The sequence below is a fragment of the Peromyscus leucopus genome, chromosome 18 (assembly GCF_004664715.2).
Source record: "Peromyscus leucopus breed LL Stock chromosome 18, UCI_PerLeu_2.1, whole genome shotgun sequence".
Classification (NCBI taxonomy): domain Eukaryota; kingdom Metazoa; phylum Chordata; class Mammalia; order Rodentia; family Cricetidae; genus Peromyscus; species Peromyscus leucopus.
In genome coordinates, this window is record NC_051078.1 from 37,057,472 (window position 1) to 37,084,283 (window position 26,812).

Here is a 26,812-nt window from a genome sequence, read left to right on the forward strand (position 1 = left end):
CCCTTTTGTTGGGGCTGCTGCTCCCATTGCAAGCACTCATCTTATTCCCATAGCTGTGGGTGAATGGCCTCTCTAAGGTTGTTTGTGGTGTGAACACGCTCGTTGCCCACTGATCTTTATATATACAACACTGTTAATACAACAGAATCGCTATCAGTTAATTAAGATATTAAAATTATTTTCTCAAAGGGGAAAATCTTGTTTTTTTAATAGCTTTTTTGGAGAAGGGAGAGAGAGAGATAATAATGTCTACAAATGTTTTAATAAAGTAATAAAACATATAGTAAGTCTGAGGGCTTTTAGGGTAAATCTAGAATAGATATATTAGTTGCCGGAAAATGACATTTACAAATATGCTATTTGTGATAAAATAGTTACTTAAATAGTGGAATTGAACAAGTTATACCTGTTCTCATACCCAAGGATTAGGCTGCTTGGTGCTTCACGAGTATTGGTCCCTGGATGTTGGGCATCTCAATCAATGGGGGAGCTTTTTAAAGACATGGAACTTTGTATGCCATTCCCTGAGATTCTGATTATGCAAGTCCACATATCTTGGAATCTAGTGCTTCTTTCCATGTACTCAATGGGCAGCCATATTTAGGTCTGCCTTAGTAACAGTGAGAAATATAGGTATTGTACGACGTGTGTGTCATGTGCCATTGGGCTGGCTGTTTGAACACATCGAGTCTCTGTTGCCTTATTGGTAAATGGAGGAGATAAAGATGGTGATCTTTGAGGCACTGTCTTTAAATGAACCTCCACTTAATTCATACAGCCAGTTTGCTTTTCCATTCTTCATATGTGAGTCTCCTAAAGCACTTCTGCTTCACAAAGGAGATAAAAAAAGATCAAATTCAAACCAGTATTTCAGCTGTCTTCTGACCGCAGACAGGATGATGGTTTGGGGGAGTGTCTCATTTCGGAGATATGTAAAAGTGATGATCGTGCTCTGGGCTGTGTATAATTCAGTTCTTAAGCATGCACCAGCCACTTAGTGATCTTCTGTACATGGGAAAGGGAAAGACAGTGAGCAGAATGTTCTTTAACTTTCTCTGTTTTGTTACTGTGTATTGTGCTAGCCTCACTGCAGAAAGCATAGCATGGCTTTCCCCACCCCCTCCATCTGCCCTTTGAAAATCAAGCTTACACAAAGTGACAGGTCCAGGACATAGTCCTAAATCAAAGCATGACCATTATAGGACTTGATCATACAAGCTACTTCCCTAACTACCATTTATTTGTGCTAAAATTGGCTGCATTCTTGATGATAATTCTGCAAGACAGCGGTAGGATATGACTTGCCTTCCCACTGTTTGATATACGTCTCCACTGGTACCAATTGAGTTCAGCTGCAGTGAGCTTAAATGCTAATGTTGAGAACATAAGGCAGCCTGCTGTTTCTTTTATACCAGAAAGTTTTAACTTTTACAGTCCTCTGGATTTCGTACACCCACCCTTACCTTGGGTTAGAGCAAATTAGAACCACTCTATTTCTGTCTAAGGGGCGAACTGCGCAAACCTGATTAACATAACTCAGCACAAAAAGGAAGAAGGAATTAATCATTAAGGATGGGCCCACTATTCCCGTCCTTGAATAATGCGCTGTAACAGACTCGGGAGAAGGCCACTGGCTAGCCGCTGTCGGGCAGCCAACTGGTATTTGTTAAGTACTGACTTGGCCCAGCACTCTAGATCCTAGGAGGCAAGCACGGCCCACATAATAAAGCAGTAAAATATCTGTTAAACAATCACTCTCTCCTTGGTGTTGGAGTATGTACCTTGGTTGTCTCATAGCATTCTCAAAAGACCCTACGAATTAGGTGTTTGGTACTATATTATTTTTACCGAATAAGAAAGTGAAATCCAGAGTTTTTTTTAAATATTGCCCAAGGGGCTTGGGAGATGACTCAGTGAGGAAAGTCAGTTCCTGAGTTTGGATCCCCAGAACCACTTAAAAGCCTGGTTGCAGGGGTATGCATCTATAGCCAAGGTGCGAGGGTCGAAGGGAGACAGAGAGTCCCAGGAGCTTGCTGGCCAGCCAGTCAAAACAGAGAGAGAGAGGCCCAGGTTCAGGAGGTAACCCTGTCACAGAAGAATAAAGTGGTTAATGACAGAGGAAGAAACTCAACATTGGCCTCTGGCCCCCATGTATGCATACATGGGCAAGAATACAAGTGTACCCCCCTACGTGTGTACACACCACACACACACACACACACACACACACACACACACACACACACACTGAATAAACCATAATTCAAATTCAGACACCCATCCTCTTGGGGTCTTGATGGTCACTGCCTTTACAGGAGGTGGCAATTTCAACAGGGAAGATAAAGAACACATAGTCCTGCTGGGAAAATCCCATCTAGCACAAATGACACATTTCCTTACCATGCCCAGTGTCAAGAGAGGAACGATACAGTTCTGAAGAGGAGTCCTGACCTAAGTCAAAGAAAATGGCGGGAATGGGAAGGAAGGGTCAGCTGACCTGTGCAGTGTTCACATTTTTTGTGTACTTCCTTGAACCTTACATACATTAGTCTCTCTCACTTTACTTCCACGCTGACTCCATTAGTCCTTCAATGTCCCTAATCTACGGTGCATCAGGGATCTTAGCTGTTCAACATGTCTGACGTTCTGACGCTCAAAGGAGAGTGGAATGAATTGAGAGAGTGACATGTCCCAGGAGGGCATCGCTAGACCGTGTGAAGTAGCCCAAGCGAGGTCAGGGAGTCACATATTTACCACTGGGCTGTGGCAAGATGGTTTTTCACATTGAAAGAGAAGTAAGTTGAAGAAATATGAGCAATATGTGCATGTAATGTTGGTTTAAACTTGATTTAAGATGAAATAGAGTAGGCATATTAGCAAAACATTTTGAAGATGGAGCTATTTGATTTCTGGCTTATTTATTTATTTAATTTTGTGTGTTCATGTAGTATGAGTATGTCTGTCTGTCTGTCTGTCTGTCTGCATGTACGTATGTATTCAGGTGTGTGTGCCCATGTGTGCACATGTAGAGGCCATACTAAGGGGACACCAGATGTCTTGCTGTATCACCTGGAACTGGACTGGCAGTCAACAAACCCCAGTCCCTCCAGTCACTCTGTCCCGCACAGTGCCGTGGCTGCAGGGGCATGTATGACTTTTTATATGGCTTCTAGAGATTCAAACTGACTTCCTCACACTTGGGCAGCCAGTGCTCTTACCCGCTAAGCCATCTCCCCAGCCTCTTTTGTGATTTTGTCATTTTGTTCACAATAGCTCTGTCATAGTCATAGTCACTGGGTCTACGGATATACTTCTGTTCTCGATTTATTTGACAGTGTTCCAATAGTTACCTTTTGTGTCCTTACTTTTCTTTTACATGGTTCTTTCCTTCTCAATCTGCTCATCTCTATTTCTCCTCATCTTATTCAATCTCTTTCCATTTCCTCTTAGTTCTGTGATTTTTGTTTTTAACCAATCCTGATGGGCTCGATCAGGGCTCCTCCTGGGCTTCCTCCCTTCCTGCATATTGTATTTCTAGGTGGTGATGTAGCCTGTGTGCCGGTCAATCACAAGTTTTGGCTCAGCCCTACTTAGACTTTTCCTTGACATTGCAGGTTAGGATCCCAACTACGAACTTGACAAGCCCATTTGCAATTCTAACATATTTCCTACTCAGTGCATCAGAAACTGTCATGTAAGTTCTCTACCTTCCTACACCTTATTCAGCAGCGCTGTCACCCGTTAAGGTAGTCAAGAGAGAACCCTGGGAAAATCCTTAACTTCCCTCTGTAGGTGCCATAGCCAATTTGCCAGCAAAGCCTCCCACTTCTACCTTATAAACCATCTCTGTGAATATTTTTTTTTCTTCTTTTCCCCAACTTCAGTCCAAACAGGATTATCTTTCAACCTCATCTTTTTTATTTCCTATTTTCTTTTCCATTTAGTTCGGTAGTGACTATGGCAACCTCTATGCTCGTCGAGGACAATGGCTTTGACAAGTTTATCCCCTTAGCATGTCACACAGATGGTAGACTCAGTAAGTATTTTTAGAATGCATGAGTGTGAAATGGTCATGAGAAAAATGATGCCCCAAATGATTTTCAGATATTTGATTTGAGTAAGTATATACATGGTGATGCCATTTACCAAATCAGGAACAAGTTGAGAAGAAAAAGATGAATTTATCCATTCTTCAGTTGAAGGGCATCTAGGTTGTTTCCAGGTTTTGGCTATTACAAACAATGCTGATATAAACATAGCTGAGCAAGTGCTCTTGTAGTATGATTGAGCATTTCTTGGGTATATGCCCAAGAGTGGTATAGGTTCAATCTTGAATGCCTTCTCCAAGTCACATACATGCTTCTGTACATAATATATTTGTGAAAGACATTGATTTGAGAATGTTAACACTGATGAAGAAGAAAGGAATGTTCACATGAGGTGTGTGTGTGTGTGTGTGTGTGTGTGTGTGAGAGAGAGAGAGAGAGAGAGAGAGAGAGAGAGAGAGAGAGAGAGAGAGAGAGAGGGAGGGGAGGGGGGCAAGAGAGCGATAATAACCAGGAGAATCAGACTGAGAGGGGATAGAGACAAACTGCCACCAGAGGAGTAATTGTTTCCTGCTGTCCCCTCCACTCTAGCAGGACATGATGGAGGCTTCCACAGCTGGGGGCTGCTCCGTGCCTGAGGTAAACGTGACAGACATCTCTTCTCACGGTTTCCGTTTTCTCCTGAGGGAGGAGAGGTCTGAGCCATGACCAACCCTTCCTGGGCACCTTTTTGTCAGATCCCTAAAAGCCCCCCTGCCTCGGTAATGATTACTCAACAGTTCTGTCTGGCCAGGCCATCTTGAAATCCTTCCTTTCAGTGCTAGCCCAGTCTACTCAGCAGCCTTCCTATTAAGGGAGTTGTTCCTCTATGCAGGATGAGCCCGCAGAGGATTCTGGTCAGTGTCATTTATTTGTGGATGGGTTCTCATTGATCCCACAACTAATAAAAGATTATCTATTTATTATTCACTGGTCCCCTCTCCTCTTTTTACGGCTGCTTTGCTTTTCACCTTACTGTTTGTTGCCAGGCACGGCGAGCTGGAGTGGAGATGCTTGGTGTAATGGTTTCAGATTATAATATCTGTAAACTTTTGATGCCCCTACATAATTAATGCTGAAATCCACAGCCAGTGGTGATAGCCAGAGCCAGAAACCAACCCTAAGCATAATGCAATATGCTTAATAATTGGTTCGTGTTTTCTCCTCTGCCCAATAACGGAATTTATTTTTACCTGTTATGACAAAGAGTGGTTGGGGAAAAAAATGTTATGTAAGAATCTCCTTCTTGACCCATCCGAGTGGAAAAGTTATTTTATCTGTTCAGGGGGTGACTGCAGTACAATCCCAGGCAGTAGCATGGTCTTTTCTATTTCTAGTCACGAAATAATGGTAACTATGGCATCGCTCAACTCTGTGGAGGCCTGAGCGGCAGCATCCTCAGTCACATCACGTTGACTTGTTTCGTGACTACCAAACAACTTAGAAAATCAGATTTGCACTGTTAATAATTAAGTAATTAGAGAGCTATGAGCGACGACAAGAATGTTTTATCTTTTGATCCCTACAGAGAAGAGTAAAAACAACACAGTGAAAGTAAATACAGGGAGCTCAGCACCTCGCTGATTTTGGGGTGCTGCAAATGTCTTGCTGTTGCAGTTTTTGGGACGGGTGGACCAGGTCCCCTCAAAAAATGGATGCTATTTTTCCAGATGCTTCCAATTGTATGTTTCATCGCAGCTCTTTTCTCTCTCACCCCACAGATAAATATGTGTGGCATTGCCCTAGAGTATCCTTTGGGGATTTCTCATATTCAACCAGAGGTTCACAGAGCACCGAGCATCCTTTTGAATGTCAATAGAGTCAGCGGAATGGCAAACGGGGTAAGAATGGAGAATTAGGAAAGAAAGACCTTAGACTGTAAAAAACAAACTCTACCTGACTCCAGAACCATCACCACCTTGCCCTTTGGCTAGCTGCTTTACTCTTCTCAACCTTGGCTTCTCAACTCATGGGTAAGGATAATATTAAGCACATAGAAACATAAACAGTACAATAATAAACTGAGGATGCTGATGTACACCTGTAATCCCACTGCTTGGGAGGCTGAGGCTGGAGAATCACCCATGAGTCTGAGGCCAGCCCAGGTTATCTAGCGAGTTCCAGACCAGCCTGAGTTACAGTCCTTGTCTCAACACAAAACAAAAAGAAGATACCAATACCTGTCTCCGGGTTTCTTGGCAACTAGACACAACCATTCACAAGAAGTGCTCAGTAGAGGGTCTGTCTCAGTATGCATTCATTTCTTTCTCCTTTGTCAACACAGCATTGCTTTACCTCCCTCGGCACCCAGAGCTTCCTTGAAGGACTCATCCTAGTGATCCACTTCTGTGATTTTCTTTCCTTGTTGATGTCAACTTCCCACCACCCAGATTGTTATCACCAGAACATAATTCCCAGTGTTCAGCAGTGCTGCTCCTGAGACCTCAATGATTTCCTACTGTGTCATGTCAAATCCCTTAGTTCAAGAAGTGCATTTGTATTTGAGTCCTTTCTGTCCCTCCCTGCCTCTTCTATGGAGCTCGTTCTGTCCATTCTAAGCCATGCTGTTTCATTATGCATGCATTCCTCGCCTTGGCTTTCCATTGTTTTCTCTGGCTTCCAGTCTTGGCTGGAGGAAGTCCTAGGCTTAGAGAGAGATGGTGATAGAGTTCTCCCTAACCCAAGATGCTCCTCCCCTCCCCTCCCCCACTTCTTTTACTCTCTTCCTCTAAAACTTGCCACAGCAATTTTCCTCCCTTCTGCCATGTTTGGAACATTCTGCTCAAGGCTTTCAACCTCTCTACCCCCTATCTAGCCTTTAAGTTTCAGCCCCATTTAGATCCATGCCTGTTAGACCTACAATGGTTCCCTTGGTGCATGCCATTTTCAGGATCCTTCTCTCAGTTTGTGACTCCTTCATCGTTAACCTGATGGGTGTGTTGATTTTGGTCATCTCTTCTCAAAACTGGAAACTCAAGGGCAGGATGGAAGGGTGCCTGTTCTTCTTCTTCTTATCTTTGTTGTGTTTGCAGAACTTTCCATATAGAAAGCATTCAACAAATGCTTTTGGGTTGGTAAGTATTCTACTCATAGCATATTGGTTTCCTTTATAGCTATTTGCAGCAGAGCACATCAGGCTAGTGTTGCTGAGAACGAGGATTGTGTCAAAGGACTCCCAACTGGCTCCACAATGTCCAGTGATCTGCACAGTAGTGTTCCTCTCAATTTTGTAAGTTATAATGTATAAAAACTCAGTGCAGTGGTTCTCAACCCTTTGGAGGTTGAATGACCCTTTCACAGGGGTCACACATCACATATCCTGTATATCAGATATTTACATCATGATTCATAACAGTAGCAAAATTACTGTTAAGAAGTACCAATGAAAATAATCTTATGGTTGAGGGTCAACACAACACGAGGTACTGTATTGAAGGGTTACAGCATTAGGAAGGTTGAGAACCATTGGATTAGAAGGTGACAACATTAAGAGCCTTTGGGAAGGGATGAAGTGATGAGAATCCATCCTCATGAATAGGATTAATATCCATGTGGAAAAATGCCCCCTCTGAAGCAGAGAGTGAGCCTTCACAAGATACCAGATCTTGGGCTTTCCAACTTCCAGAATTGTGAGCAATAGATTTCCATTATATTTAAATTGCCTGGAGTAAGGCATTTTGTTATAGTCACACAAACAAATGGAGACAGACATCTGGGTTAATGTTTGCTGATTACTAAGTATTCATTCCTTCAGGAAAAACACAGAAAACAGAAAAAGAGAACCCCAATCTTAAGCAAACTTATAGTGGGTATTTTCAGTGCTGGAACAGTTATTTGCAGAGGGAGAAGACATCCCACTTTGTTTTTAGTAGGAGTCTTCCCAATTTTAGTAAACTGGACACTTGCTAAAGGCATCCGAACCTTGATGTTTTTCAGATGCTATTTGTAAGAGACAAGATGGGGTTTTCAAGAAAAAAGCTTCCAAAAGCAAGTGTTAAAAGGGAAGCCTTTTCAACAGCAAGAGCAAAAAGCTGCCCTTCCGTCTCTGTGTCTTAGATGCAGTGGCCTTTCTCTGGAAATATAATTTTCTCTCTTCGCCATCTTTCTTTTAAATTGCCCAATCAATCAGGAAGTGCGATCTGTACCCCACCTGTGGCAGGACATTTTAAAGAGACGAGACATTTGATTGCCATGTTTAGATTTATGGGGATTGAGATGACCCTGGAGATTAAATGAAGATGCAGCTGTGATACAGAGGCCGAAACAGGGAGAGAATTGATTTTTAAGTTGAAGGCACATTGGTGGGAAGAGGTTTAAGTGAGGAAATAGGGCAGACGTCTGGGATCCTGGGAGTGGAGGGGGGGGGGCGAGGATGCCCTGAGGGGAAGCCACACTGCTTAATTGTCAAGGGTGTAATCCCCCTTGACCTTCAGGAAGCTCTGAGAAGAAGCTATCAGAAGACTTGAGTTTTAAAATCACATTTAGTGAACACCTAATCAGAGATACAGATGGGCTTTAGATTTGATCCTCCTGATGAAACTGAATTAAGACAGGGTGGAAGACAGATCATAAGGAGCGACTATGAGATGAAATTCCTCAGAGTGATTTTTCAAGATACAAGAGGCAGCAAAAAAATATATTGCTGGCTAAAACAAAAGAAATTTAATCAGGGAAGATAAAAATATAATTTTTTTTTCTTCAAAGGAAGAGAAAAATGTCTTGGAAACTTCTAGAGAAGGAACGAAATATTGGCTAAAGACCTGTTTTTGCATATAAGAAGTTGGTGTATTTCGGCTTTCTTCTAGGTTAGTGGTTCTCAACCTGTGGATTGCGACCCCTTGGGGGGGTGTCAAACAACCCTTTCATAGGGGTTGCCTAAGACCATTGGAAAACATTTGCGTTACAATTCGTAACAGTACAAAATTACAATTATGTAGTAGCAACAAAAATAATGTTATGGTTGGAGGTCACCACACCATGAGGAACTGTACAATAAAAGGCTGCAGCTTTAGGAAGGTTGAGAGGCACCAGGCTAGGTCATAGGCCCCTCTTCTGGTCTTTGGGATTCTTTTCTTTTCGTCTTTCTCCCAGTGTTTTGGTGATGGTTGGCTTTTTGTCAGGATCTCAAGCTGCTCACATTCACCTTGAAATTGCTGTGTAGCCAGTGATGACCATGCCCTTCTGACCATCCTACCCCTTAAGTGCTGGGATTCCAGGTGTGTGTCACTATACTTGGCTTATTTATGGTACTGTGGATCCAACATGGGGCTTTGCACATGTTAAATAAACTCTTTTATCAACTGAGCTAGAGCCCCAGACCAACTTCAAAATCACTCCAGGATTGACTTCGAAGCTCCTGTGGCATCCAGTGAATATATTCTGGGAACCTGCTTCTTATGGAATAATTCACACTGGTTGTGCCATGACGATGACATGTTGCTTTGAGAACCTTAAGAACTTCTGAGAAAACATGTATATGAAATGATAAATGGACAATTAAACTATGGACATAAAGTTCAGCAGGAGCTCAGGAGACAGAGCAATGGCCTACCTCAGAATCATAGCTGTTCATAGCACATTGCATGAAATGGAGCAGATTTGATAGGGAATTGAGGAGTGGAAAAGTAGACTAAGAAAGCCGTGGAGCACAAGCGACTCGTGTGTGTTGGGATAGCTCTGATGATTAGAAATTGGTTATTAAGAAGAAAGTACCAATAGAAAGATAATCTATGGGGCTCAGGTAACTGTGACAAAGGGGGTTATGCATACTGAGGATGTGATTATATAATTGTTAAATCATTTGTGTATATGCACATTGATGCATGGATGGAAAGGCTAAGTTCTTTAATTACATTTCTTTGTTTTTCATTTCTATTTGCGCGCGCACACACACACACACACACACACACGCATATATACTCATACACATATACACACATACACACCTATGCTTTTATAGATACATACATGTACATACAGACACACATGCACATACACTATATGTAAAGGGATTTGTTAAACATCGGCCTCCATTGCAATGCTTAATTAATATGATAGATTTTTGAGGGTGTGGGAAACAGCAAGTTCTCTTTGTTTACACATCTTCCTACGGGATAAATGAGCTAAAGAGATGAATATATGGCCCTGTGCAGGGAGAATAGAAATTATTAGATAAAAAGATTTCACTAATGAGTGTAGATAGGAGCAAAATTATAGTAACTAAATGGGTTAAATAGCAGATCATCCTTAAGAAATGCACACTTTAAAAATACATAAAATAAAGACATGGACATTTAACAGCTATTAGTGAATTAAGAATACCTTCCAGTGTATAGGTAAAAAACATGAATAGGGACAAAAGAATTGTATTTTTTATTCAGTGACAATAAAAAGGATAATGAAGCCTTGGATTTTAACTCATATGAAACCAGGGTAGCAAAATGTAAGAGAATAAAAATGTAATGTGTTTGCAAGATCAAATGCAATGTATGCCATGAATTATTAAATAATTGAAGAATGTATAAAACTTTCAAAATCCTTATGCAAACTAAATTTCCCTCATTTTAAAGAAATTCTGTAAAAGAATGATTTCCTTCACCACTGTTACCTTCCTGGACCATGCCTGGCAGTCTCCGGCCTCTTCTCAGCCTGTGTCATCTGAGATTCATGCTTAGACCCTAAAGGCACAAGGACACTGGAGATGGGCAGAAGGGAGAATCTGAGTCTGGCTCCCTCCTCTCTCTCTGCCTGGATGCTTCACTTCTATTTTCCCACAAGCCCCCCCTCCCCTTTTTTTCTGACTTTCTTGGGTGAGCACCTGGGCTCTGGAAGCATCATGTCCTCCATTGTCCCTTCAGTTTATGAGAGGTTCCGTCCTTTGTGGTAAAACTTTTCGCTACTACTTCCTTATCTCCTTGTCATTCTCTCCAAAGTCCTTCTGTTTTAAATTCAATTTTTTTGCTTAGGCCCTGGCAAATAGGATGGTTTTACTGAGATAAGACAAGGAATGAAAAGATTCAGGAGAGCCATCTTAGATATTTGGAGAAGGGAGGGTGTAAGTGTTCAGAGAACTTTCATTTGATAGTTCATGAGTCTAGAATAATCATATTTAGTTTTATAGACTTTTACAGGAATATCGCACACTCATAGAGACGAATGTTTATTTTTCCACGTGTCAGTTAGTGTGATTTTATTCATTTTATTAATGCTTTATTGCCTTCATTAACTTTGCTTAGTTATCTTACTTTTATGGCATCATTGAATTGGTCAAATTCTACCTTTGTGAATTAAGTATAATTCAAAGAAATTCTAGCATATTCTCAGGCAATACTGTCAAAACTCTGCTACTGGCATGGCATGTTGGAAGTCCTCTCCTAGGCTGACATCTTTTGTATGGTATGGTTATATGTTTGCTGAAAGCTCTAATCTGTGCATGTAATACTTGACTGTCTAGGCTAGTTGATTTGAAGTACAGTGTAAGAAATACTAATGGTGAAATCACCTGAAGGTGCTTATTAACAATGCAAATGTTCACTTCAGAATTTCTAAATAGGACATGAATTTTAATAATAAGATACTTTTTTCATCCTGTGAGAATTTACTAAATACTGAGTACCTCTGAAAGCAGAGTGCCTACAAGTCCAAGTTGATGTGTATCTCCTTAGTGAGATTAATGACCTCAGAGTGTTCTTTCCTTTTCCAGACTACCTTCTCCATACTGCTTGTCAGAGTAATAGTAATTAGTAAATGCACAGTAAATATTTTAGAATTGATCTGAGTCCCTTTATCAACTCAATATGAGAAATAATTGCTGGAGCATTATTCTAATGATAATGATTATTGTTGTTCTTAAAAAAGAACAATGCTGAGATGATTTTATCTAGCAAGAGCAAAGTTAGTCTATATTAAAAGAATACAAAGAATATTAACAGAACGTCAGCAGGCACTGGCAAAATGTATAAAGATAATGATATTGGACATTATGAAACAGAAATTTAAACAGAGCAAATCATGCCAGACAAACTTGATTGCTTTTTTTGATAGAGCTACAAGATCAGTAGATAAAAGTAATGTGTAGATGCAATCTATCTCAATTTTGGTAAAGTGTGTGATAGTGTCACATGAAATTTTCCATCTTGAATTAATTGAAATTGGCTTTGGTGTGTACCTCTTATTGTCTTCTAGATGCGTCAAAGTCACTGGTATCATGCAACAACTCATCCAAAGACAAATATTTCTGAAGGGATGACAAGGTTTGTCTTCATTTACCATCTCAGTGACTGATGTCTACAGAAGTTGATGGCATCTTATATTTATCCTGTGTTAAAACTTGTTGGAATCACCAGGAAGAGAAATTGTATAAAAGATCTTTCCAATATCACAAATATTCATAGCTCATACCATCGACAGTGCTCAGGTTTTAAAACAGCCTACAACTTGCAGTTATGTTAACATACAGCTTTTTGTAGACTTTGTGAAAATATAAGTATATGCCTGTTTCAAACACACTTAAGGGTGCCAGCATCATCAAATAAAAATATAGCAAGCCATAGTATTGTACCCTTCTTGGCATTCTGCAGGTAGAGGCAGGAAGACCATGAGTTTGAGGCCAATCTCAGCTGTATAGTGAGATGCCATTTCAAAAATAAAAATCAAACCAAACAAAAAATACTGGCAACAATAAGTTTGGAAAATATATTAGAGATTCTTTAAAAAAAAAATCAAGCATTATTCTGAATCTTCCAAGCTTTCTGAGTCAGTTCTCTTGGATTTAATGCTTTTCAGGATTGAAATAAAGGGCTGGTCTGAGATGCCATATGGCTATTCAAGTAGTGGTGTTGGAAAGGGAATAAACAATAGCAGTTTGAAGAATAACATTAGAGGGGCTGGAAAGACAGCTCAGCAGTTACGAGCACTGGCTGTTCTTCCAAACGACCTGGGTTCGATTCCCAGCTCCCACATGGTAGTTCACAACTGTCTGAAATTCCATTTCCAGGGGATTTGGAATCCTTACATGGACAACATGCTGGCAAAACCCCAATGTACATTAAAAAATAAATAAAAGAATAGAAAAAGAAAGAAAAAAGAATTTAAAACTGCAGTTATAAAAAAGAAAAGAACATTAGAAATTCCCTTTTCTATCATTTTGAAGGCAGTTCTAGCTGAGCACTCTGTTTTTAAAAAATGTTATTTGTACAAAGTGATAAGAGTGTTTGGAACTAAAGGATTTGATTTGTGTACTGAGAAATCTTGAAAAGAAACATGTGGTTGATTGAAATGATAACTAAAGGAGTGTGATTTGTTGATACGGTTACTTAATACTCAGCACTTCAGAGGGTTACAGTGGTCTGTAATTATTAATGAATGACACTCAGTAAGTGAAATATGAAAGAACATGATATCAAATATAAACTGCATTAATTATAGAATGCTCAGAAAATGATGGGCAGTCTAACTCTTAATAGATCTAAAATTAGATCAAAATCTCACATATTAATGGATGTTCTTATAACTAGAGATTATGACTTCTTATATTTCATTTCTTCTGACTTAAAATAATTTGTATGCTTTTATTTTATATATGTGTGTGTGTGTGTGTGTGTGTGTGTGTGCTTGCCTGCATGTGTGTATATGTATCACATGTGTGTTCGATGCCCAAGGAGGCCAGAAGAGTGAGCTGGATCCTCCAGAATTAGAACTGCAAGTGGTTGTAAACAATTTTGTTCTCTAGGAACAGAACCCAGGTCCTGGGCAAGAACAGCAAGTGCTCTCATTCACTGAGACATTTTTTTCCAGCCCCTCCTCTGACCTCTATATTTTGAATTTTCCTGTATAATTCATTAGTGAAAATTAAAGTTTTTGTGGATAGATGTGGTTTGCATACATGTGTATCATATCATATGTGTGTGAATGTTTGTGTTAGGTATATGTATATTCATATGTGTGATTTGTGTGTACATGCATGTGGAGGCTTGTAGTTTATGGATGTTCTCCTAGGACTCAAGGCATGAGCATTCCTTTAGAGGAATATCTAGTGGTTGAGGCTGAGTGCCAACATGTAAAGATTTAAGAGGCAATTAAATGTAATATTGAGTTTTTCTCCTTCCATTTTTTAATATCCTTGTACAAAGAATGATAATGGGGAGAGCATGTGTGATAAGGAAAATTATTTTTGGTTCCTCATAGTATATTCTTTAATATGTTACTTATCTTTCTGGTTTCAACTACTTCATGAAAAGTGAAGTAGATACTGTGGACTTAGGTTCTGGAACTTAAACGCTTAACTTAAGGTTTGAACTTGAGAATATTTGCTTTTGGCCAAGGTAAAACAACAGGTAGTATATCTGTTTTCTATCCCCAAACCACTAGAAAACTGAAACGTATATGTGCTATTGAACAGGTTAAAAGATAATTGACATCAGGCCATGAGCCCTTTGAGCACCCTCATTTACCGCCTAGAGGAAATTTCCAGCCTGAAGAACTACAAAAGGAATCCAGGTATTGAGAAGACAAGGCAGAGTTGAGCTGGACTACAGCTGGAGTTTCTGTGGTAGAGTGTTGGAGAGATGAGAGCCACATGCACAGAAGACACGTTAGTACTATAGTGGTGAAGGGTGGAAAGTCACCTTGAGCCCAGCCTGTTAACACAAGGAACCTATACAGGATGGGACCAAGAGAAGCACTTGAATGAAAGTCTTACAAGGACAATAATAGCCTGTAACATGAATCTTAAAAAAGTATTATAATAAAAAAAAAACCCAGAGCCAGATATTGGGGTGAATGCTGAAAGATCAGAGAAGCAGAGCAAGCCACAGTCAACCTCACCTTGCCTACTCCTCAGCAGACTGTGTGTGCTTCCCAGTACTGGGATTAAAGGTGTGTGCCACCACTGCATGGCTCTATTCCCAGTGTAGCCTTGAACTCACAGAGATCCAGACTGATCTCTGCCTCGAGAGTGATAGGATTAAGGGTGTGTGCTGCTACTGTCTGGCCTCTATGTCTAATCTAATGGCTGGCTCTGTCCTCTGATCCCCACATAAGCTTTATTGGGGTTCACAAAATATCACCACAATAGCCAACACAGGGCTAGGAACAATTTCTGTCCCACCAGTGAGAGGAGTAAAATCTTATGACTGATAGACATTAAGTAACGCATTCTGAAGATGCTACAATTAGTAGATAATAATTAGCCCATGAAAGCACTGTCTTGGCTAGCAAAGAGGTGAAGCAATACCTCATAGAATCATATGATTCCAAGTATCTCAACTGCATCCAGAGCAAAGAGCAAGATAGTATATGAAGGTATCCAACCTACAACAACTTAAAATTGACAACATCTGGCTTCCCATAAATAAACAAAACAAAACAAAACAAAAACCAACAGAAATTAAACTTGACAAAAGGCAGCAAGTCTTAAATAAAAATTCAAGCTCTCTAACTGTATTTTTAAGTCTTCATAATAAGGCTGGTGATTGCGTATTTCTCAGAACTCTGATAAGCAAATAACATATATTGAATCCTTCCTATAGCCCATGACTTATAGCAATCACTCAGTAGACATTGCATATAAATTACTCTTACCGTTACTAGGGGGAATCACATTTCTTGCACAAATCTTCAGGGTATTTGCCGAAGGCCCTTCTGCCTCTGACATTTACACATCTGTGGGATGCAGAAAAGCACCTGCCATTGTTTAAGATGAAGATTTCTAAGATACAGCAACTGCTTTGAGTTTTTAGCAAAACTGATCTCTCCCTCAACATTATGCTAACAATAGCGGGGATATATTGAGGATAATGGGGATTTAGATGCTTCCTCTTGACAGAACAGACATTTGAGTTTTATCAGTTGTAGATTCGTATTTGGTGGGGGAAAGATGTCAGAAAGAAAATGGTGCCATAAAAAAAAAATGATATTATTTCAGAGCTTTTTCTGATAGGGGAAAGGAAAGATGACCTTGACTGACCTGAATCTTCTCTTGATTGCCACCAGCTGTTGAGACCTCAGCCAGGACAGTAAGGATTCTTTACTTACCTGGCATCATGCTATCGTTTCCTGTCTATTTTTTTTTTGTTCACACATCTTATTCTATTACACCACAGGAACCTAAGGGTTCAGGTGCATGATGGAGCAAGTGCTGTCTCGGCCAATGAGCCCACCTCTGGCTCTGCACATTGTTAGGCTGAGCATCTGTTGCTCTAATAAGTGGTTCCCCCTATAAATTGCCCTCCTAGTACAAGTGAATTTTGAGCAAGGAAGAGTAGAATCCATAATATTTAAGGAGAAGTTACAGAGCCTAACATCCAGAAGTAATGGAATGGTTTTAATGTAAAACGATTTATTTTTGTTTTTGTTCTTTTTATTCTATTACTCTATTATTTCTAGCATTATGCAAACTTTCTCCTTTGTTTTTATTTTATTTTTTTAACACTATTCAGGTTCTACCCCACTTTCCCCTCTTACGACCTTTCTTTCTTTGGTTACTAGATTCTTCATTTTATTTTATTTGCTATTTAGATGCCAGCACACTACACCTCCAAAGGTTGTTAGCATTTGTCAGCTCTCAGAATGACAGTTCTATTCACTATGGGAGACAAGTCATTTTCTTCCTGAAGAAAGGGGAAGCTAATCTCTACTCACAGTAACATGTTTTGAGAAACATAATGCAGTGGGAAATGTACCAATTATTTCCCTGCAAATTGTCTCCCTTCTGTGAGATAGACAATCATATCAACATTTTCAAACTCTTTTTTTTTCAGTTTTATAACACAACTTGCCTCCTGCAAAGTTAAACTTGGTGTTAAGGAAAGTGAATGGATGTTCCAGGATGGATAGGAGTGATAATGTATTGCCACGTGCTTGAGGGCAGGTATCATTTGAGATTTCATTCCTGTTGATAGCTTCCATCCAAGCCTGTTAGCAAGAACATTTGTTTTCTATCATCCAGGAGCAAGTGCAGGGAACACACCTGAATCAGTTACTTATTCTTCACAGAATTGGTAGAAATTAGACAGAGGGTGTCTATTATATATCTACATCCTTCTGATCTTTTTAATGATGAGAACAAACCTTCTGAGGGAAGGGAACTGCTTCTCTTTTGGAGTCCACACGTAAACTGGTATCCATATGACTTTACATTGGTAGTCTGACCTGAGGTCTAGTTCTGACTCCTGAATATGGTAGCTGACTGGCCATGGGCAACTGCTCCAGATCTCCAAGGATTTGTTTGGATAATTTATCAGATAGGGATAGTAATAGTACCTTTCCTGGAGGATGCTTAGGAGGACTAAAGACCCTGTGTTCTCAGTGTGGTCCTTAGTACCCAGCGAATACTGACACATCAATGACTGTGACCATGATGGGCTTAGAAGTACATTTAAGTTCACCAACCTCTCAATGATCATTATCTCCTTGAATCTGAAGTTATTCAATATGAATGTTATAAAATGAAATTTATTCACTCATCCTCCTAATAGAGTATACATTTTGAGCATATGCAAACAATTGGTTGTGTAGTTTTTAACAAGTAGAAAATGTTTGCTTCATATTATTCTCTTATTGACATCATCTGTTTGTGCTCTTAGGGTAGAGTACCACAAACTAGGGGACTTTTAAATAAAATAAACTCACATCTCAGCTTTCTGGAGGCTGAAAAGACCCAGATCAAGGTCCTAGCACATTCTGAGTCTGCTGAGGTTGCCCTGTCTGGTGGAGGCAGTGAAGGAACTCTCCATTGTCTATGTAGTAACTAGGTAAATTTAACTTGTGAAATTTAGACATTAAAAACATAGGAACGTCTTGGGAAAGCGCTTATTAAAGTGCTTGCCTTGCTTGCAGGCATGTTGGACCTGACTTCCATTACCAGAACCCACATAAAAAAACAAAAAGGCAAAAAGCCACATGTAGCAGAGTGCATTTATAATCTCAGTTCCGGGGAGGTGATGACAGCAGATTCCTGAAGCCTCCTGACCAGTCAGCCTATCCTACTTTTTAGTTATAGGCCAGATAGAAACCTTAGCTCAGAAAAGGGCTACACGTGACCCGAGATGACACCTAGAGTTGTTGTCCTTAGTCCTTACATCACACATTGATACAGTGTGTGTGTGCACCTGCTCACAAATGTACACACACACACACACACACACACACACACACACACACACACACACTAGGTAAAAGAAAATCTAAGAATAGTGTTGGAAGAACTGCTTACTATTATGCAAGAATGTGTGTGTGTGTGTGTGTATGCAGATCTGAGACTTTCACAAAAATGACCTCTTTAAGGTAGATCAAGGACATAATTGCAGACCAACAGACAAGCAAACAAAACCTATAAAACTCCTGCAAGGTAAAATGGGAAAACATACCTGATTTTAATTTGATGACTTTTTAAGATATAATACAAAAGACACAATGAACACTAGAAAGAATTGATAAGCTGGACCTCATTATATAATTATGCTTTGCAGCAGTTATTGTTCAGGGAAAAAAAGATAGCCCATTACTTGAAGAAAACATTTGCAAAGGATAAAGGGCTTTTATCTAAAATATAAAAAGAATTCCTAAAACTGAACAATAGCAGTTATTATTTCAGTGCGCAGTGTGCTCTCATATGTTTAATGCTTGGGATAGATAGCAGCACTGTTTTAAAAGGTTATGAAACCTTTGGGTCATGGAAACTCTCTGGTAGATATAGGCCTCTGAGGCTGGGCCTTGAGAGTTACAGCCTTGCCTTTCTTCCAGACTTCCTAATCAGCCATGGAGTGAAGAAATGAAGATATCTCAAACTCAAACTGCCGTGGACCAATCCTTGATGCCATGCCATGATCAACTTTGCCTCATTTTAATCGTTTCTATCAGATATTTTGTTACAGCAATGAGAAAAGTCACTTATACAATAAGGGAACAACTTTATTAAAACATAAGCCAAAGATGTTCATGGACACCTTACTGAAGGAAGACTTACAGATCTCAGAGAGGCGTACAAAGATGCTCTGCTTGGGGCAAAAGGATGGTTCAGTGAGTAAGGTGCTTGCTGCCAAGCTTGACAACCTAAGTTTCATCTGGGAGAGCTGTATGTACACACACACACACACACACACACACACACACACACACACACACACGGTCAGTAAATAAATAAATGAAAACAAATGTTTCAGTAATTTATCATCAGGGGTCTGCAAATTGACACAACACTGAGATGCCCCTAATCTCATCAGAATGACCTAAAGCAGCAAAATGGATAACATAAAATGCTGATGAGAATGTAGAGCAAGAACTCTCATACATTGCTAGTGAGAATACAAAATGGTACTGCCACTTTGGTCTGGAGATGCAGTCTAGTAGTAGAACACTTAGCTAGCATACATCAGGTCTTAGGGTCAATCCTGGAATCATCTAAAACAGACAAACCATGTTCTAATAATAATATCCAGAAACAACTGTCTTCAATATCCATCCTAAGAAATTATAAATTCATCTATAGGGAGGGAAAAGATGGCTCAGTGGTTAAGAGCATTGCCCAATCATGAGGACTGGAGTTCAAATTTCAGGGCCATGTTGTGTGGCTCACAAATGCCTGTAGTTCCAAATGTAAGGGATCTAGTACCTTCTCTATGGATACTGCACATCCATGAACATATATAGATATAATATGCACAAAACATGTACACACACACACACACACATACACACACACACACAGACACCCCACTGGCTGTTCTCTCAGAGGACCCAGATTCAATTCCCAGAACCTACAGGGCAGCTCCTCACAACTGTCTGTAATTCCAGTTCCAGGGGATCTGGCATCCTCACATACCAATGCAGGCAAAACACCAATGCACATAAGAATAAAGAAATCCAAAAAAGAAAAAATAATAAGTAAAGTTAAAAAAATCTTAGATCCACAAAAACATACACATGGGTATTTATATTAGTTTTATTTCTAATTTTCCAGAGTCGGAATGAACAAGACTACCTTTCATTAAGTGAATGGATAAAAGTAACTATATGACATTTTAGAAAAGGCCAAGTTATAGAGAATCAGTCAAATTTTTAGTGGTTGCTAGGGCCTAGGAGAGGGGGCAGGGATAAATAGGCAGAACATAGCATATCTTCAGGACAGTGAAAATACTACATGATATATTCATTGTGTATGTGTCTAAACCCACTGACCATGAGCCATCAAAAGTGAACCTTAATGCTAGCTGTGCACTCCCCGTGATGAGCTCTCAGTGTGAGGCTATCTGTATTACCAAAGGTGGCACTGTGGTGGAGGGTGTAGATATGCGGTTTATTAGTTACTGTTCTGTAGCTGTGATTAAAATATCATTACCAAAACCAACTGAAGAAGAAAGAGGTTTTCTTGGCTTACAACCACGGAGGGAAGGCGTGGCAAGCGGCAGCCAGTCCAGTACCGAGAGATCACATCTCAACCATACACAGGAAGCAGGAAGAACAAACTACAACTGGGATAAGAATAGAAGCATTCAAAGCCCACCCCTAGTGATGTAATCTCTCCATCACAGCTTCAAAACCTCCTCCTGAAGTTCCACAATCTCCCCAAACAGAACTACCAACTGAGGTCCAAGTGTTCTAATATGTGTCTACACAAGACATCCCCATCCAAACCACCACAGGGGCCCTATGTCGTAGGGGAAGCTATGCCTCTGTGGGAGCAGGGGATCTAAGGGAGATCTTGCTATCTTCTGCTCAGTTTTGTTGTGAATCTAAAGTGCCCCCCAAAGACAGCACATTAAAATGAATAAATATAGGATTATTTATTCAAATGACACAAACTGATGACTGAGAAATATTTATCCTATGAGGCTGCCTCAGTGATGAGAGACCCTCTCTACACCAAAGAGCCTTGTGGCTAAGTAAACTCAACCTCTGAATTTAATAATTAAGAACACAGATCTAGAGAGGTTGCTTTTATTTTGAGATTATGTAATCATATCCACACAGTGGAGTGTGAACTCAGATTTTTTCCAACTAATTTGAGCATTCTTTTCTATTAGATCTTTTTTCATTGATTCTTCTGTATTTTTAGTACCATTTCACGTAAGAAATGCATGTATCAGGGAACTTAGAAATGTAAAAATAAGTTTTTGTCCTAACTATAAGATGTGTGTACATAAATATATACATTGATTATGTATACATATATTTGTGTGTATGTGTATATATTTGTATATGTGTGTGTATGTATGTATGTATGTATATTGTGTGTATGTGTATATATGTGTATATGTGTATGTATGTATGTATGTATGTATTATGTATGTATATTGTGTGTGTGTGTGTTTCTTTTCTCTATATTGGGGCAAGTGCTTTACCTCTGAGCTATGCCTCTGGCCCTATATACAACACTGACTTGCTTTAGAATTCTTTGTTCAGTAAAATGGGAGTCAAACAGACACAGATTGGGAATGAGTGTTACCCAAATGCCTACTGCTGTGTGTCACGGTGTTTGTTACTTCCCTGTGTCAGGTGTGGCTTTTAACAGAAGATGTTTCACTGTGCGTGCTGCAGTATTTTCCAAGTCTTGAAAAGATAAAATTAAGCCTTTTTAAAAGCTAATAACTCAAAGAGAAACCCAGCCAGGTTTTAATTTGACAATGTTAGTCACGTGCATGGCAGACTCACAGCTTGCATTTCTCCCCTTACTATTCAATTATCTGTAAATACTGTATGTGCTCGGCTAAAATGCTAGGAAGTCTACAATTACATTAATGTAGCTTCTTAATTGCCTATAATGGCATTTTCGGGCTACTGCAACCTATCACATTTATCATATTCCTAATAAAATTACTCCATTTTTGTCTAAGGCCTTTTTATTTACTCTTCATTTAATTTGGAAGAACTCAAAAAACCATAATTTGATTCTCGAGAAATTAAATCATTGGAAATGAAGAAGCAAATAGGAATCCCAGGTTCAGAGCTGAATCCACTTATGAGGTAGTTACTGAAAGCCTCGAGTCTTGTTGATGATCTATTTTGTGCCCAGGGCAGCAAACAATAACAAGTGAAGAGTGCGTGGATTCTTTGCTTGGCTTCTCAGGTGTCCTCTGGGGAGGAATATGAAGGCTCAGGACCCCTTTGATATCTAGAACAGGTGTCTCCTGATATTGAAAGTAGATGTGTTATCTTTCCAAAGTTAGTTACCCTTAAGGTAAATTTCATCTCCTCTGTCCCACTTCACCCTGTTAGCCATTAAGAACTCCGACTGGCATTTCAAGACCAAAGATTCTCAAACATATGTGTTTTTGAAATCCTAGTAAGAAGTTGACACTGATTTTATATATATATATATATATATATATATATATATATATATATATATACCTAACACCTTGAGTTAGTTTTTTTTCCATCAATATATTCTATGTCTTTAGATGAAATGAATAGACCCAAACCTTTGGGAGTGCAGTTAGGATGTTTCCTGTTGCACACAGACGGCTACTGTGAAATGCTGCTTGTCTATATATATATAAAGGTTAGTAATATACAGCACTCACTGAGAAATCTGCAGGCTGACCCCCTAATACCAAACCCTGTTTAAGCCACTAATGGAGAGAAAGGTATGAGTCAGACCAGGAAAGTAAAAAATGGGTGTAGGAAGGCTGAAGGGAAGTTAGAGCCCATTGTGGGGGTCCAGTGTTTGTGGGAGGCAGTGCCAATATGGCTAGCTACCCACTACCATGCTCTGCCATCCTCCCTTTTGAATACCTCTAGCTGTATTTGTATTTACATGCTATTTGTTTGCTCAAAGCTACCCATTCTGCTTCATCTTAGCCAGGGATGGAATCATCTCATTTTGCAGTCCAACTGTAATCGTACAGGTATTCTCAGGAGCAAGTGACCAGTTTCTTTGTTGGGTTTCTGGGAAAGCCATGGTATAGACATAATTGTTGGGTTCAGACATGGTATTGCCTTTTGTCTTGCTGGGCTTACTGCTCTTCTCAGAAGAATAGTTCCAGGGTGATGGTCACCTTAGGCTGCTCCCTGGACTCAGTGAAGACTTTTCCTTGCTCCATGGTCCCTGACTTCTGGCAGTTCCACTCTGTCCTGGACCACAGCATTGGTTGGAAGGTGGATTTTGGTCCGGTGTGTTGAAGTCTCTCTGCCTGGTGGTGTTATAGCATGGAGGGCACTGGAAGCAGTGTATGGTGCGTGTGTGGGTTGTGTTAGTTCTTCTGTATTGCTGTGAGTACAATAATTCACAGGAACGATTGAAGGAAGGAAAAAAGATGTATTTTGGCTCCTGGTTAAAAAGAGTTTCAATTTATCATCCCAGGAAGGCTTGGTGAGGTCATAGTGGCAACTCTTCACGTCATAGCCAGGTATAAATGTCAAGGTCTATCCACAGTGACCTACTCCTGTCTTCTAGGTCACTTCTCCCAAATGTTTCATAGACTCCCAAAATAGTGTCAAAAGCCGAGGAGCAAGCATTCTAAACGCTAGCCTTTAGGGACATTTGGAACACACACACACACACACACACACACACACACACACACAAAGGAGAGAGAGAGAGAGAGAGAGATAGATAGATAGATAGATAGATAGATAGATAGATAGATGATAGATAGATAAATTGGTCCAACTGTATTGAGGACCCCCAGAGACATAGAACAAGGGAGCCGCAAACCCAGATTACCAAACTGGGATACACATTCCAGGATCAGTTCTTGGCTCAGTGACAAGTTCTTAGAAAGTTATTCATTCCTCTGTTTTTGAGGCTCCTCATCTGGGAAACAGAATGAACAACCACTAAGTGGATCGCAGTGAGGCACTATATGTTTATCCATGCTTTCTTATTATCAGTAGACCTGGGGTAAGATGCCCACATTACCCTTCCCTATTAAAACACCTTGAGTTAGGGGTTTTTTTTGCCATCAATATATTCTATGTCTTTAGGTGAAATTAATAGACCTAAACCTTTGGGAGTATAGTTAGGATGTTTCCTGTTGCACACAGACGGCTACTGTGAAATGCTGCTTGTCTAGGTGATGGTCTTCAGACATGTCTATCTGCTATGATATGTAATATATATTTAATACCTATGGGGAGTCTCAGACACTAGACACGTTAAAAGACAACATCTCTAGTGGCAGAAATTTTCAAAGTGGTTTCTTTTAGTAGAGTGCTTGCTGCATATTCTCTAGGACTCGAGGACTTTCTGGAAGGATTTTCTGGTAGTAGCTCAGTTTCTTTCACAGTCATCTCCCCCCACCCCCGATTCTACTTCATAGTATTAAATACCATATTTAATGGTGTTGATGTCATATTAATATATGGAGGGCAGGCAGCAAGCGTCCCTGGCGTTACACATTCTGCTGAGAAGTCTTGAAGGTGAACAAAAAGATGGATCGTGGATGGAGGGTAGGAGAAGTTCTTCTTGCTTTCTCTTCCATTTTGCCTTTTGCAAACATTCAGTTTGATGGTGAAACCTATAAAAGAAACCGCTGAGCATGGAGTGCTTCCCGCCCACCCCACCCCCCGTTTTATTGGCTGTAATGGAATTAGAATTGCAGAAATGTTGAGATTGGGTGTGATGTCGGGAGAAATGGTTCTTTGTAGTTGCCTGGAGAATGTGAGAATGTTTAGGGCCAGCGTGTTATTTGCTAGCCTGCCCGCCTGCTTGACCTGATGCATTGGCATCTGAGAGAAATGGATCTCAGGAGAGAATTTATTTGGGTCACCATAGCAACAGGAGGAGGGGTGTGCACCGATCTGTCTGGAGGCCTATAAAGAGTGCACACAAGTCTGTGTGGCAACTGCGAAGCTGGCTTTTCTAGGTTTAAGTGTTTCAGGGAAAATCTAATATTTAACTTCTCCAGTGGCATTCAAAGTTTTTTCTGGCCACTGGTGGTTAATGTGGTGTGAATCAGGCTTTGATGTCTGATATCTCCTTAAGAAGTTAGATTCCTACAGGAATTCAGTGACTATTATAGTTTGAGTCATAATGCCACCGTGACAGTCTAGCAGGAATAAACTTTTAAAAAATTATCTTGTTCTATCTTTTTTAGTTTCTGACTAATAAAAAAAAAAATGTTCTTTTTACCAGTGTGTACTAACACCGGGAGCCCTGTTTTATCATTCCATTATGGAGCTGAGCATTTTAAATGTCACTTCGAAGAACATTTTACTGAGCCTCTCACAAAGAAATGCCTTTCATGTCGGGATTCAATATGGGAATTTAATTCAACCTTGCCCAGAGATGCTGGGAAGATTAACAGATTATGGGATGAAAATGGAAATTTGAAAGGCAGATCAAAGAATGTTGAGGAGGCTGTCGTCTTGACTCCTCCAGCGAAGAGCAGATGAGTGAAACAAAGCCCATGCATTTGAAAAGAAGCAAGCATCAAAGAGAGCCACCCATGTTCATTGGAAAGCTCTATGCTGGAAACCAGGTGTTAGGACGTGTAGATACATGGAGACATCAAGGGACGAGAAACAATTGCTTCTGGGATGGGTGGCCCCTCCTCTGCCGTGTATCTGGGTCTTCCCCCTGGTCTAATCCCAGCCTTTCCCCAACTGCTTTTCCTGCTTTTCTTCGAGAGTTCTTGTGTGAAACCTCCAGTTAGGTCTGCCTAGGCACTGTCTTGTCATCTGTCTGTCTGACTGTCCCTGTCTGCTTGGGATTGTCACATTTTCAGCACTGACCACCCCAGCCAAATTCCTCAGGCCTACACAAACCCAGGGATTTCTGATATCCAGCTCTTTTTATCACTGCTCTCCTCTCTGCTTCTTTGCTAGTGGCTCCAGAATACATTGTGTTCTATACAATTATCTACATGGGCCTATGTAACACTTAAATAATTAATTAAATGCAATGAAAGATTTAATCTTTTTAGTCTCTAAGCTTGTACTCCATGGCCCCTCTATTGGACAGTGCAGACACAGAACATCATTAGGATCTTGGAACATTCTAGACGATGGTGCTGGTCTATGCAACACAACTACTGAGTTTAGGTATTGGGAGAGGTGGGGCCATGCAGTTTCCCCATGCTTGGTGGCTTAGATATAAGAGACATGGTGAGCTAAAAGAAGTAAACACTTCTTTGTATGTACTCCCCTTGCCGGTCTCCTTATGCCAACTATGAGACACGTAATAAGGCTATCTATCACCCTTATTGGTCCATTCATCAAACAAGTATTGAGCACCTGTGCTGAGGATGGCATGATGAATTATGGTGTCTGCCTTCTGGTAACTTATGGTCTAAATGAGGAGAAGAGCCATGAAAGCACACAATGAGCCTCAGGGGTTGGTTAGTCACTGAGGTATGTGGTCAGGGTGTGCCTGAGTTGGACCGAACAGAGGGGCAGTGCATTGTGTGAGCAAGGCTTGAACTCAGGAGTGGCACAGTCTAAGTTGGAATCGTGTTTCCTCCTGCCTGTGTGATGCTGAGTTAGTTTTATAACCTGATCTCATCTGTTAAATGAGGAGAGTAATACCTTATAACTTGATCTCATCTGTTAAATGAGGATGGTAATACCTTTGCTACAAGCTTATTGTCATGCTTCAACACATTAATGTAAACAGAGGCTTTTCTCTGTCCTGCCCTGTCCCCAGGCTGCTTGTAAACAATCATTCAGAGGCTTATATTAATTATAAATGCTTGGCCTATGGCTCAGGCTTATTATTAATTAGCTCTTACAACTTAAATTACTATTAAATTAATTACAAATTAAAATACTATCAATCTATGTATTGCCAA